This window comes from Mus caroli, unplaced genomic scaffold (genome assembly GCF_978045245.1).
Source record: "Mus caroli unplaced genomic scaffold, Mus_caroli_1 scaffold_4, whole genome shotgun sequence".
NCBI lineage: Eukaryota > Metazoa > Chordata > Mammalia > Rodentia > Muridae > Mus > Mus caroli.
The window spans coordinates 21,666,200-21,681,330 of NW_028227259.1; the positions used below are offsets into that span (position 1 = coordinate 21,666,200).

The following is a 15,131-nucleotide window of genomic DNA, read 5'->3' on the forward strand; positions in this document are numbered from 1 at the left end:
TTAAAAATTGGGATATAGAGCTAAACAAAGGATTCTCAACTGAGGAATACCGAATGGCTGAGAAGCACCTGAAAAAAATGTTCAGCATCCTTAATCATCAGGGAAATGCAAATCAAAACAACCCTGAGATTCCACCTCACACCAATCAGAATGGCTAAGATCAAAAATTCAGGTGACAGCAGATGCTGGTGAGGATGTGGAGAAAGAGGAACACTCCTCCATTGTTGGTGAGATTGCAAGCTTGTACAACCACTCTGGAAATCAGTCTGGCAGTTCCTCAGAAAATTGGACATAGTATTACCGGAGGATCCAGCAATACCTCTCCTGGGTATATACCCAGAAGATGTTCCAAGTTGTAATAAAGACACATGCTCCACTATGTTCATAGCAGCCTTATTTATAATAGCCAGAAGCTGGAAAGAACCCAGATGTCCCTCAACAGAGGAATGGATACAGAAAATGTGGTACATTTACACAATGGAGTACTACTCAGCTGTTAAATAGAATTAATTTTTTGAAATTCCTACGCAAATGGATGGACCTGGAGGGCATCATCCTGAGTGAGGTAACCCAATCACAAAAGAACTCACATGATATGTACTCACTGATAAGTGGATATTAGCCCAGAAACTTAGAATACCCAAGATACAAGATACAATTTGCAAAACACATGAAATTCAAGAAGAACGAAGACCAAAGTGTGGACACTTTGCCCCTTCTTAGAATTGGGAACAAAACACCCATGGAAGGAGTTACAGAGACAAAGTTTGGAGCTGAGACAAAAGGATGGACCATCTAGAGACTGCCATACCGGGGATCCATCCCATAATCAGCTTCCAAACGCTGACAGCATTGCATACACTAGCAAGATTTTGCTGAAAGGACCCAGATATAGCTGTCTCTTGTGAGACTATGCCGGGGCCTGGCAAACACAGAAGTGGATGCTCACAGTCAGCTATTGGATGGAACACAGGGTCCCCAATGGAGGAGCTAGAGAAAGTACCCAAGGAGCTAAAGGGGTCTGCAAACCTATAGGTGGAACAACATGATGAACTAACCAGTACCCCCAGAGCTCATGTCTCTATCTGCATATGAATCAGAAGATGGCCTTGTTGGCCATCATTGGGAAGAGAGGCCCCTTGGTCTTGCAAACTTTATATGCCTCAGTACGGGAGGAAAGGAAAAATCTACCAAGTAGAGCTCTCAATTCTAAACATCTATGCTCCAAATGCAAGGGCAACCACATTCATAAAAGAAACTTTAATAAAGCTAAAAGCACACATTGCACCTCACACAATAATTGTGGGGAACTTCAACACCCCATTCTCATCAATGGACAGACCAGGGAAACACAAACTAAACAGAGACACAGTGAAACTAACAGACGCTATGAACCAAATGGATTCATACCGAATGGCTGAGAAGCACCTAAAGAAATGTTCAACATCCTTAGTCGTCAAGGAAATGCAAATCAAAACAACCCTGAGATTCCACTTCACACCAGTCAGTATGGCTAAGATCAACAACTCAGGTGACAACAGATGCTGATGAAGATGTGGAGAAAGAGGAACACTCCTCCATTGCTGGTGGGATTGAAAGCTGGTACCACCACTCTGGAAATCATTTTTGTCCTCAGAAAATTGGACATAGTACTACCTGAGGACCCAGTAATACCACTCCTAGGCATATATCCAGAACATGTTCCAACATGTAATAAGGACACATGCTATACTATAAGGTTCATAGCAGCCTTATTTATAATAGTCAGAAGCTAGAAAGAACCCAGATGTCCCCCAACAGAGAAATGAATACAGAAAATGTGGAACATTTACACAATAGAGTACTAGTCTATTAAAAATGATGAATTCATGAGATTCTTAGGCAAATTGATGGAACTAGAAAATATCATCCTGAGTGAAGTAACTCAATCACCAAAGAACACATATGGTATGCACTCACTGATAAGTGGATATTAGCCCAGAAGCTTGGAAAACCCAAGATACAATTCACAGACCAAATGAAGCTCAAGAAGAAGGAAGACCAAGTATGGATACTTTGGTCGTTCTTAGAAGGGGAAACAAAATACCCATGGAAGGAGATACAAAGACAAAGTGTGGAGCAGAGACTGAAGGAAAGGCCATCCAGAGACTGCCCCACCTGGGGATCCATCCCATATTCAGTCACCAAATGCAGACAGTATTATGGATGCCAACAAGTACTTGCCAACAGGAGCCTGCCTCCTGAGAAGCTCTGCCAGTGCCTGACAAATACAGAGGTGGGTGCTCACAGTCAACTATTGGACTGAGCCCAAGGTCCCCAATGAAGAAGCTAGAGAAAGGACCAAAGGAACTGAAGGAGTTTGCAGCCCTATAGGAGGAACAACAATACAAACCAACCAGACCCCCACAGAGCTCCCAGAGACTAAATCACCAACCAAAGAGTACACATGGTGGGACTCATGGCTCCAGCTGCATATGTAGCAGAGGATTGCCCAGTTGATCATCAATGGGAGGAGAGGCCCTTGGTCCTGAGAAGGCTGGATGCCCCAGTGTAAAGGAATGCCAGGACAGGGAAGCAGGAGTGGGTGGGTTGGTGAGCAAGGGCAGGGGGCATGGAATAGGGGGGTTGGGGAGGGGAAACCAGGAAAGGTGATAACATTTGAAATGTAAATAGAGAAAATATCTAATGTAGCCACCAGTGGCCACAAGTCACTGGGTTCCTGAAAGGAAAGCTGGGGATGGATGGGAAGGACGTCGAGAGAAATAATGAGCCAAGACATAGTTCTCTGATCAAGGCTCAATGTTTTAATTCTAGGATCTGAATTTAAAGGGGGGGGGGAACCCATCCCCTACTTTGCCAGAATCTCATCTGGAAGAAAAACTCAGCTGCTCAGCAGGTAGTGGCTTCTTACAGGAAGCTGCAGATTCAGCAGACAATAGACTTCACCAAGGTCAGAAGACTCCACCCTCTAGGTGGGCTGCTCAAGGCTGGGGGGCGGGTACAAGCTAATAAAAAAAGTTTGAAAATTACACAAATTAAAGAAAGAAGTACGCCTTTAATCCCAGCACTCGGGAGGCAGAGGCAGGCGGATTTCTGAGTTCAAGGCCAGCCTGGTCTACAAAGTGAGTTCCAGGACAGCCAGGACTATACAGAGAAACCCTGTCTCGAAAAAACAAAAAAAAAAAAAACAAACAAAAAAAAAAAAAAAAGATAAAATTTATAAGCCGGGCGTGGTGGCGCACGCCTTTAATCCCAGCACTCGGGAGGCAGAGGCAGGCGGATTTCTGAGTTCAAGGCCAGCCTGGTCTACAAAGTGAGTGCCAGGACAGCCAGGGCTACACAGAGAAACCCTGTCTCGAAAAACCAAAAAAAAAAAAAAAAAAAAAAAAGAAAGAAGTACACACAAAAAAATAAAATACTCTTGCACATAACTTAAGTCTCTCTCTCATATATATATATATATATATATATATATATATATATCTGCCACGTGTGTTCTAATGCCTAGTTAAATAGTTAAAGTCTTCTCTCACCTGCTGAATACCAGTTTTTAAAGGACTGAGTCTGGATTTTAGTAGTCACTCTTCTGCTTGCAGCCCCAGGAGATTCTGTTTCAACTGGCCCTGTAGGCTATCACCTGACAATTTCCCTGCAAGCTCCAGCCCCTATGCACTTGAGGCATCACTCTGTGGGACTTAGGGTCCATTCACCCAGACTCCTAGGAGCGAGAGAAGGCTGCATACCTGTGTTTAGGCTGTTGTCGTGGGTTGTCCATTTATTGAAACACTACCCCCTAGTTAACATTTGAAAATAGTCTTTTTACAAAGGTAATCGAGCATATGCCAATTCAATTTGACTACCGATCACATAAGAAGAGGAACAGTCAGACACAAAGATATACATTTGTGGGAAAGATATGAACACACACACGGCCATCTATATCCCAAGGAGTAGTAAACTAGAAGAGAATTCTGAAGCATATTTACCCTCAACCCTGCTGAAACTTGGAATTTTAAGCTCTTAGCCTCCAGAACCATGAGATAATTCATTTCCAATGTTTTGTACAGGGTCTTGCTATAGTCCCCACATCAACCTAAACTCCTTACCTCAAGCCACTCTCCTGCTCCAGCCTCCCTGATAGCTGGGACTACATATGCCCACCACCCTCCTGGCTTGTGATACTTTCTGGAAGCAACGAATGCTGGAGCCCTGAGAAACACAAGGGCCTCCAAAGAAAGGCCCACTTCAAATCAGAGGCCACAGGTTTCCAAGGGCAAAGTCCTCTGAGAGTCCCTGGTCATGATAGGAACCGCATCCAGGCTGCAAAGAGTCAACAGCTAGGTGGGGTAGCTGGTCAGCCATGTGGGGTTGGCCAGGAGTTGACCCACCTGAGACTCTGAAAACTCTTCCAGGAAAGGAGTTTTAGTTCTGTGTTTGGAAAGAGAAGGAGGCTGTGGCAATGCTTCAGGAAGCCCTTCTGAAGACAGAGAAGACTCCAAAGAAAAGTAAGGAAGCCATCAGCATCCTTAGAATTGCCTCTTTGGGGGAGGGGGCGTTATGGGGGACTTTTGGGATAGCATTTGAAATGTAAATGAAGAAAATACCCAATTAAAAAAAATAAAATTCTTAGGCAAATGGAAAAAAATAAAATATTTGATGTAAAAATGAAAAAAAAAAAAAAGAATTGCCTCTTTCTCCTTTGTCTAATAAAACAATGAAGGGAGTTCAATGAGGAGTTGAGTTCTTCAAGGGGCTCCATTTTCAGGCTGATGGGGGATTTAGATGCCTTCAGCTCAGAATGATTATCAGGCCACAGTAGCTTCCCCCAGGCCTGTTTAGGTGGTCCTGCCCTGGATTCAGCATCCTAATCCTTGGTACAGCCCACGGAGCAATGCTGCTTTCTACAGAGACAATGCTCAGAGCCTCAGAGGTGAAGCCACCTGCTTACCTGAGGTCCTGCAGACACAGACAACCAAGTCAGAGAGGCTAGAGATGGCTCTGTACTGAAGAACTGTATCAGAGTTCAGTGTACCAGAGTACTGCTGTAGCAGAGACCTGGACTTTGGATCTCAGCATCTGTATCAGACACACACACAAACACACATATAAATAAAAGTAATTTTTTTTTAATTGAAGGTGGGGACCTGCAGAGGTACTTAGTGCTTAAGAGTGCTGGCTGCTCTTGCAGAGGCATAGGCTCCATTCTCAGCATCCACATGGTGGCACTCAGTACCAGGGAATCTAATGCCCTCATCTGACCTTTCCGGGCATCTGGTAATACATGTGTTGCTCAGTCATGCAAGTAAGCAAAACACTCATACACATAAGTGAATAAAAACATTTTTTTCAAAGACTTATTTTTATTTTATGTGGATGAGTTTTTTTGCAAGCTCTTATGTCTAAGCCACATTTGTCCATTAGCAGAGGAGGCCAGAAGAGGGTATCAAATCCCCTCAAACTGGAGTTAGAGATACCTGTTAGCCATCATGTAGGTGCTGGGATTTGAACTCACATACGTTAAAAGACATATCCTGTCTTCAAAATGAAAAATTAAATAAATGAATAAATAACTGGCACACATGGTGACAGGAGGGGCAAAGCCTATTGTTCCAAAGTTTCCGTGGGCCTTGGGCATGCGAGGTTATGGGGTCTGGTAAGCAGAGGTGGAAAGGTTTCTAAATGAGCAGAGCCTTGCCCTTTGATATAGTTGCCAACAACCACATTTTCTGTTCTGGGCACAGTGCCATCAAGCGTCTCAGCCACCCTCCCCCACCTTAGTGAGAAAGTATCTGCTAGCACTAGCAGGGTCTATGCAGGCAAGGACCAGAGGGAAAAGGAGTTCTGAGCCTGGCTGCCCTCGTTGCTCCCTCTGGTGCACTCGGACATAGACCTTCCAACCGTCATCATCTTACTCCTCTTGTCTCTGACCCCTCCTTGACCAAAGGCAACTACATCTCAGTTCCTTACTATTCAGGAGCTACTCAACAATTACACTAAGAGAACTTCTGAGCTGGGCATGGTGACACAAGGGCATCCCTGTAATCCCAGCACTTAGGAAGGGAAGTCAGGAGGACCACACAAGTTCAGGGCCATCCTCAGTTGTGTGGCTGAGTTCCAGGCTACGTTACAGAGACCCCTGCCAATAAATAAATAAATAAATAAATAAATAAATAAATAAAATGGAGCGAGGGAGGGAGGGAGGGAGAGAGAGAGAGAGAGAGAGAGAGAGAGAGAGAGAGAGAGAGAGAGAGAGAGAGACTGGTTTAGAACTTTGCCCTGACTCTGATCTTAATTCCTCCCGGCAATGGGCAAGCTGTTTCTTTTCTGAGGAATGCAAAAAGAGAATGAGAGATTTGTTATGGTGACAGGAAGATTCCAGATCAGAGGCAAAGCCCCTCTAGGGTACATACCATCTGGGGATAGTCCCTAGAAAAGTAGATATCTGCGCTAATTTAAATGATGTTTAACAGGGATGCAGGTGCAGGTGAACGAAAGGTAGTTTCCATTAGGTAGAAATGGTTTTTTCCACTTCCTGTTTCTAGTCTCTTTTTCAGTGTTCCTGTACGAAACCACAGAGTTTCAGAAGCAGATGAAACCTATCAACGGCCTGCCCCAAACTCCGTCAACCCTGCCAGGCTGAATGGTGCTGATTGTTCTCAAAGGGCGGGCATTTCTCTGCAAGCAGAAAAGCCTGCTCAAGAAATACCACTCACCGCCCTGTATCAGTCTCAATATTGAGTCTGAATGATTTCCCGATGGCGACTTGACCGAAATGAAAAAATATTTTTCCGTTGCAATTCCCCGGGTACTGACTGGTGTTTCATCCTCTTCCGGTCCTTGTGAGACAGCAAGAGCAGACAGGGCTTCTGCAGTGTTGATCCTCAGCTCTGAGAACAGAAGATGGGTGAGGTGCTGTGTTGCCACGCAACCAAAGGCAACACAGCTGCAGACCTCTGCCAGCTGGGCCAGCCCATTCAAACCACAGGGAGTTTCAAATGGCTGTGTCCCCTAGGGACTGGGCCTAGCTCTACCAGGGGAAAAGTCAGCCTTCAAATGGCTTCGATGACGCAGAGGAAGCCAAGAGGACGCTGTCAAAGCCTAGTCATCATTGACTCGCAGTTAGTATACTTGAACAGGAAAGAACTGCCAAGATCAGACAGCCAGGACACACACACACACACACACACACACACCCCTTTCTTTTAAACTTTAAAAGTTATTCTCTGCAAGAAACGTAGTTGCTTTTTAAAAAGCTATACAAAGTTCTTAATGTTTCTTTGGCAACAGAATATAATGAAATTTTACAACTATATAAAATGTTTATTTACTGGTGTGTATATAGCTGACTGACAAAGCTGTCTACCACCCAGCACCCTAACTGCTGTACTAAGCTACCTCATATTATAGCTTCTCCAAACAGAATGAGAAGAATACAGAGACTGGAACTTGTCTGTAGACTAGGAGGTGACCTTATCTTTCCTATATTCAAAGTCTGCACTCTCTGCTCCATGACGCCTCTGAATCCACTTGAGGGGCAGTGATGGTCCCTCCTCGGCCACTACCACGTACCCTGCCACATGAAAGCCAACACTTCTCTGCCTTGGTAGCTCCATGGCCACCATTTGGACAAATTGGGGTTCTGAACATTTCAGCATCTAAGCTTTCTTCAGCCCAGCTCGGGCTCCTTTCTCCAGTATCATCATAAGCAATACTATCAAAGAATGATTTCATTTGGTCATGTTATTAGTTGGGTCTTAGCAGGTCTTCGACAGCATCTCCTTCATTGGTTAAGTACCAGCTTGTGAGTCTCCTGTATCTTCATCCACAAGCTTCTCCTCTTTCTCGGGTTTCTCTTCTTCTAATTTAAGTTTATTATGAGACCCTCTGTCCATTTCCTCCTTGTTAAATTGTGTGTGTGCACTTGTCTTCCTCAGATTTCACAGGACCATCTCATGGATACCAAATCTACCTCTACCACCTTGATGAGCCCCACTTCCTCCCCTCAGAGCAGAAGGAACACTTGGGACTAGAAGCCGCTTGTATGATTTCTTTGTCACTCATTTTGTTTCCCAGTCTTGGGATTTTGTGTGCTTCAGCTTTCTCCCTTCCTCCCTTCCTCTCTTTCTTCTCCTCTCCCCACCATACCACCCCAGGAATTCACTCTGTTCTGTAGGCCTCGGGAGAAGGGTTTGGCTGCTACCTGATGAAGGGAGTCTGAGATACAGGCTCCTAGTCCTCTCCTCAAATCACCATTAAGAAATCACTCCTCTCCCAGCCTGATTCTTCTTCCTGGGGAAGCAATAATTCAGAGTAGAAGAAGTCAGAAATGCTGGAGCAGAAGTTCTTCCACATGGAGGAACTGTCAGGAGTGAGGGAGAATCTTTACAGATCCTAATAATATGCATAAAGCAACATGATGCTTGGCACACAAGAAACACCAAGTAAAAGCTCTGAGCTGGTTATTATTCTAGCTGTGGTTTACTAATCATGCCAGAGACTTTCCTACTGCACCGCTGTGATCTCTTGGACTATATCTGCCCTTGTTAAATGTTCAACCCCGGGCATGTTACTAAACTTCTCTAAGCCTGGATGCCCTCCTCCTTACGACATATATAATAGTACTTACCCTGTATTAGGGAGGATCACATGATATTTTTTATACAGTTTTGGCATGGTACCTGGAACCCGGTAAATATGTATTGAATCGTGACCACGGTAACAAAAGAAGCTTGTGAGTTCAAAGCAAAATAAATGTAAAAAAAAAAAAAAGACAAAATTGACTTCGAGAGGTGTGTAAAGGAAAAGTTGACTTCTGTCTTAGTTAGGGCTACTATTACTGTAATGAAATACCACGACCACCCTTGGAGAGAAAAGGATTTATTGCACTTCCACATTGCTGTTCACTGAAGAAAATCAGGACAGGAACTCAAGCAGGGCAGGAACCTGGAGGCAGGAGCTGATGCAGAGGCCATGAAAAGGTGCTGCTCACTGGCTTGCTCCTTATGACTTGCTTGGATAATTTGTATTATCCTTAACAAGGCAAAGAAAGAGGAAGCAGACTGCTGAGTAGTAGTGACAGAGAACTATAGGTTGTTGATTTCCCACCACCCTCCAAACAGATCCCATGGGTCTCACCTGAATAGAACAGCTGAGTTCTTCTTGCCATATTCCTTATGCAAAGTAGAATAACCATAAAGTAGAAGAGGGCAAAGTTCGAGCAAGTGAGTGAACTATAAAAACATGGATGGATGGAGGATCCGAGTAGATTTAATTCAGTTTTCTCTTTTGTGCTTGAAAGCTATGAGCACACTTTATACAATAGCAAGAGACCAGGAACAACACAATTGCCCAGTGGTAGAAGACAACCACAGTGGAATACTGTTAAGCTGAAAAAGGCAACAGCAAGTCACTTTGTGTGTTCATTAAGATCCTGAGATATATTGAGGCTTGCTCTTTGTCTGATTAAGTATATTTTAGCTGGAATGAAAGTATAAAAACTGAATATATTAAGAGACACCATGCAATGTTTCAATACATCTCTAACAATCAATCAGGTTAAACATCTATCTTCTGAATTACTTTGTTTTCTACATTGTAAAAACTACCCCCATCTTCTCTTCTAGTGTTCTGAGACAGTGCAAAATTGTTATCTGTGGTGTGGCAGCAGCAGGAGCCACCAGAAGGCCTGGTCCTGTCTAACTGTAACAGTACCTATGATGAAACGGTTCTCCATGGCCCACTCTCCTCCTGCCTCTGAGAAACACCATCAGCTTTTCCAGACCCCTTGGATGAGATCACAAGGTGCTTGTCCTTGGGGGCCTGGCTTTTCACTAGCTGATGAACATTTAGGTTCTTCTCTGTCTTTTTGGCTTTTATCAACAGTGCACAATGAACCTGGAATATACATGTTTCTTTAACAGACTGATTTTATTTCCTTTCAATTTTATTTCTTCTTCCTCCCACTGTAGTGGGAGTGCTGGGTCAAACTATACTTCTATTTTATCTTCTTTTCTTCCCCCCCCCCTTTTTGGCTTCTTTGAGACAGGGTAGCCCAGGATACCCTGAATTCACTATATAGCCCAGGCTGGCCTCAAACTCATGAACCTCCTGCCCCCACCTGCTGAGTGCTAAAATCCCATTTGTGTACAATAAACTTAGTTTTTCCCATAATTGCCATAGTATTTCCAGAAGGATTGTATTCATTTACAACGGAGGGTGCACAGGCTCCTTTTTCTCTACATCCTTTCCAATACTTACAACTTTTGTCTTTTTAATGAGTTATTTTTATTGGGGCAAGGTGATATTTCGAATTTCCCCCAACAATTAGTGATTGAAAAATGTCATATGTGTGTCCCCGGGTGGGCATGTAGTTATGGTTATCCCCATATTCTAGTTTTTCCCTTTTACTAGGACTTAATAGCTGTCTACCAGATTCATTAAATAGCTAGTCAGTGATTTGATTTCATCATTTCTCTTTGGCTGAGTGTAGGGCTGAGAAGACAAGCTGGTCTTTGGGGTGGGGGCGTGCTCTGAAGTAACTGTATACATGTTTAGAGAAGAGATGAGAGCGGGTGCTCTTCTGGCCCAGAGCTGTCTGCACAGGTCTCAGGTATCACGGGAGCTGTTCACTGAGAGCAGCTCTCATGCCTTAGAACAAGTCTCCGTCAGAAGCCTTTCTCTCTTTTCTCTCACTTCTGCCACTGTTCCTGCATAGTTCCGTTACTCTTTCCCTTCAGGTTTAAATTTAAGTAGCTGAGCAGTTCCTCTCCCTAATGAGCCAACCTCCTGTAATCTCTATGCTATTAAGTCTCTAGAGAGCCTTGTTACAAACGGACATCCTTGAATGACTGCATATACTTGCCAAAGGATTCTTAAACTCTCAAACTACATGTGTTTATGACAGTATTTGTTTATTTACTTTGCGTTCCGTATACATGCAGGAGTCCTCATGGTCAGAAGAGGTGGCGGATCCCCTGCACCTGGAGCTGCACCTGTGAGCATCAGTGTGGGAGCACGCAGAGCTGCGGGCGCCTGCGAGCGTCAGCGCAGAGCAGCTCTGCGTGCTCCTAGATGTTCCCCGAGCCTTGGTTGGAGATAGTGTTGTATGTGTTCCATGTGGGCTGGGTATTTCACTTATTCTTTGCATTCTGACCAGTTGTAGTTCTCTGTAATCGCTCTGTCTGCTGCAGAAAGGAGCTTCTTTGATGAGGGGCAAGAGCAGCTCTTACCTATAGCTAAAGGATGAGAATTTAGAAGGCAGTCGGGGGGCGGGGGGCGGGGGGCGGGGGCTGGTGAGATGGCTCAACGGGTAAAAGCACCGACTGCTCTTCTGAAGGTCATGAGTTCAAATCCCAGCAACCATATGGTGGTAACAAGATCTGACGCCCTCTTCTGGTGTGTCTGAAGACAACCACAGTGTACTTACATATAATAAATAAATAAATCTTTAAAAAAAAAAGAAGAAGGCAGTGGGATCTGTATTAATTTACTAAGATGGCAGCAGTAGGTTCTCCTTTAGGGCTCAAGATCCCTCTAGCCACATTTTTGGCTAGGTTTACAGTATCAGGTGTGTCTTCCCTCCCATGGTATGGCCCATAAAGCTGTTGGTTTTCCCCAAGAAGTTAGTGTCAATAGGCTGTTGCTTGTTCCCAGGATATAAATAGCTATATCCCTGGACCAAACGAGAAGAGGGAAAGGAGGATGCTCCAGCACTTCTTCCCTCTGCCCAGATGTAAGGTCCCAGCTGCATGTTCTCCCGTTCTCACTATAATGGACTGTGGTGGTCTGAATGTAAATGGCCCCCATAGACCCATAGGGAGTGGCACTATTAGGAGGTATGGCCTTGTTAGAGTAGGTGTGGTCTTTTTGGAGAAAATGTGTCATTTGGGGGTGGGCTTTGGGTTTCACATGCTCAGTTAAGCCAGGCCCAGTATCACTGGCTCTTCCTGCTGTTTGCCAATCTGGATGTAGAACCTCAGGTACCTCCCCAGCACCATGTCTGCCTGCATGTCACCATGTTTTCCACCATGACAAAAATGGCCTAAATCTCTAAACTGTAAGCCAGACCCAATTAAATGTTTTTCTTGTTCTTTTGTTTTTGTTTGTTTGTTTTTATTGTTTGTTTGTTTTTTCGAGATAGGGTTTCTCTGTATAGCTCTGGCTGTCCTGGAACTCACTTTGTAGACCAGGCTGGCCTCAAACTCAGAAATCTGCCTGTCTCTGCCTCCCAAGTTCTGGGATTAAAGGCATGCACCACGCCCGGCTAAATGTTTTTCTTTATTAGAGTTGCTGATGAGCTGGTGAGATGGCTCAGCGGTTAAGAGCACTTACTGCTCTTCCAGAAGTATGGTGGCTTACAACCATCCATAATGAGAAACAAATATAAACCTATGGGCTGGAGCAAGTGGGGCCCCGGAGCAAAAGGGAGAAAGGGAAAGGGGGAAAAAAGAGTTGCTGCGGTCATGGTGTCTCATCACAGCAGTAGAAACTCCGAGTAAGGCATGGCCCATATTCCTTCAAACCCTGAGCCACATAGACCCTTCCTTCCTTACATCACTTTAGCAGGCAATCATAAACTAATGAGAAAACTAATGCATACAACCCCCTTGAGGGAATACTGCAAATAGTTACAGAATTCATTTCCCTCAAAAACCCTGTCTCGAAAAAACCAAACCAAACCAAACCAAACAAAAAAGTCAGCAAAAATTCTGGAATTATTTATGTTCCTGGCTCCACATCTGTGACTAAAGTAATGTAACTGTCCATTTTAAATGTGCAGTCTGTATGAAATGTGAATTGTATCTTCATAAGACTTTTTGTCTTGTATCAAGTAGCCTAGGCTGGCCTCCAATTAGATAGTTAGCCAAGGATGCTCTTGCATTCTGGGTCCTCCTGTGTGCATCTGCAGCATCTGCAGTTATGGGCACGGGCTACTACTTGTTTCATGTGTGTTGCAATTTCAGGTGTGTGCCACAAACCCTGTTTGTTATTGTTGCTTTTGTTTGTTTGTTTGTTTGTTTGTTTTTTCAGTGCTAGGGGTTTGAGCATGCTAATCAAACATAATTCTCTCAATTGAGCTACCTCATGCATGGGTATGTGAGGGTGTTTGTGTCGATGCTCACTTGTATGTGACCACATACAGAGGCCAGGGCAGGACATCAGGTCTTCCTCTGTCACTGGCTTCCTCCTACTTTGAAACAGAATCTGTCACTTAACCTGGAATATGCTGTTTCAGATAGACTGGTAGCCAGCAGTCCCTGGTAACCCCCTGCCTCAGCCTCTCAGGGCCTGTGTGGCCATGCCTAGTTTTTCCCGTGGTTCTGTTGCTAGAACTTGGATCCTTGTGCTTGCTTACACCTCAGGCACTCCAACCCGATGCGCTACCCCTGAGGTGTTATCTTTTCCCAGGTCTGACTTGGTTGTTTTAAAGGGCTGAGTCGGACAATAAATGCTTATACACTTAGCACTTGGGAGACTGAGGTGGGAAGATTATGAGTTCAAGGTTGCCTGGGTTGCACAGTGAGTTTGAGGTTGCCCTAAGCTAAATATCAAAACCCAAACAAAACAAATGTCAAAACAAAACAAAAGAATACTCACCACAGTAAAGGAGACAAGCCATTTTTCACCACTGAAGAAGAGTCTAGTCTCTCATCCTATCAACTTTTGCTGTGTACACAGTGTCTATTTTGGTCCTTTTCATATTCTTATTAGAGCCACTATGTAGTCAGAGACCAGTCAGGCCTTGGATACCACGTATCCTTGTTTTCAGTCAACAATAAACATGACTAATGTCACCATGGCTCAATTCAACCGCACACATGGACTCAGGAAGTTTGAGACATGTGCTGGGGGCTGGCAGGCTGATGAGCTGGAGAGGCATTGCTTGGCTAAACTTGGATTTCCAGGCTGAGGTGTTGGTGGAGGTTGAAAAAATATCTTCCCAGACAGTGCAGTGGAAAGTTACAGTGGAAGGAACTGAGTGAAAGGAAAGGGGAGTTCTACAGTTTTGCCTGATGATAGATACCAGCTGGGACTTTGTGAGAACAGCCTTTTAAGCCCAACATTCCTTCAATAACTTCCAGCCCAGGACTCCTCTTCTACCTCACTCCTCTTAGGCATGAGTTTTGTTTGATGTCATGATTTCTTTGTTTGTTTGAGACAGGATCTCATGTAGCCCCAGGCTGCCCTCAAATACATTACATAGCCTGACATCTGACTCTTCTGTCTCTATCTCCAGAGTATTAGAACAGCAGATGTGTCCAATCTGTGGAATGCTGGGGATGAAGCCAGCACCTGGGGATACTGGGTAGGCAGTCTAATGCTGTGCTTTATCCTCATTTCCTATACAAGATCTTCAAAGGCAACCAGAGAACGGCAGGGGAGGGGACCTGGAGAGAGGGCTGCATGGAGGGAATTGCACCAGAGGCTAGAGTAGCCAGGAGCACAAGAACATGAGACAGTTCTGGTACTTAGTAATAGACACAAAGCTTGACCAATTAAGTCAAGAAAGGTGGCTAATGACTTCTGCTTACCTCTATCTTCTGAAACTCACCTTCAGTTGAGTGACTTGCATTAGCCATAACTGCAAGAAAGCCTGGGAGATGTGCTAAAATTTTCAGCCTCTGCCACACATAAAGGTACCCTAAAAAGAAGTGGGAATGCCAAGCATCGATTGTTTCCAATACAGTGATGGTTATAATTGTTGTCTTTGTCTGGGCTCAGGGGTAACCTTGACTTCATTCCTGTTTTTTGTTGTTGTTGTTTTGTTTTTTTGTGGTTTTCCAAGACAGGGTTTCTCTGTGTAGCCCTGGCTGTCCTGGCACTCACTTTGTAGACCAGGCTGGCCTCGAACTCAGAAATCCACCTGCCTCTGCCTCCCGAGTGCTGGTATTAAAGGCGTGCGCCACCACGCCCGGCTTCATTCTTTTCAGATTCACCTGAAATCAACTATAAGACTCACTCTCCTTTTTTTCCCCAGTATACCACCATTAGGAATCTACACACACACCATTTCCTTCACACACACACACACACCATTTCCTTCCCCAAGGACTAATAAACAGGATGTATTGAGGAAAGATCCTCTGTAAGAAATAGTGAGAACTCAGACCCAACACCTTCTTCTGCCTGTC

The 15,131-nt window shown here is 44.4% G+C and overlaps 1 long non-coding RNA gene across 1 annotated transcript; it reads right to left on the bottom strand.

Moving 5' to 3' along the window:
- Positions 1 to 2,799: 2,799 nt before the first annotated feature.
- LOC147004995 (uncharacterized) lies at positions 2,800 to 6,887 on the bottom strand. Its single transcript, XR_015046824.1, has 3 exons — positions 6,411 to 6,887; positions 4,949 to 5,076; positions 2,800 to 3,005 (listed from the first exon to the last, which is right to left on the bottom strand). It is a non-coding gene; the product is annotated as an uncharacterized LOC147004995 (long non-coding RNA).
- Between the last annotated feature and the right edge of the window lie 8,244 nt (positions 6,888 to 15,131).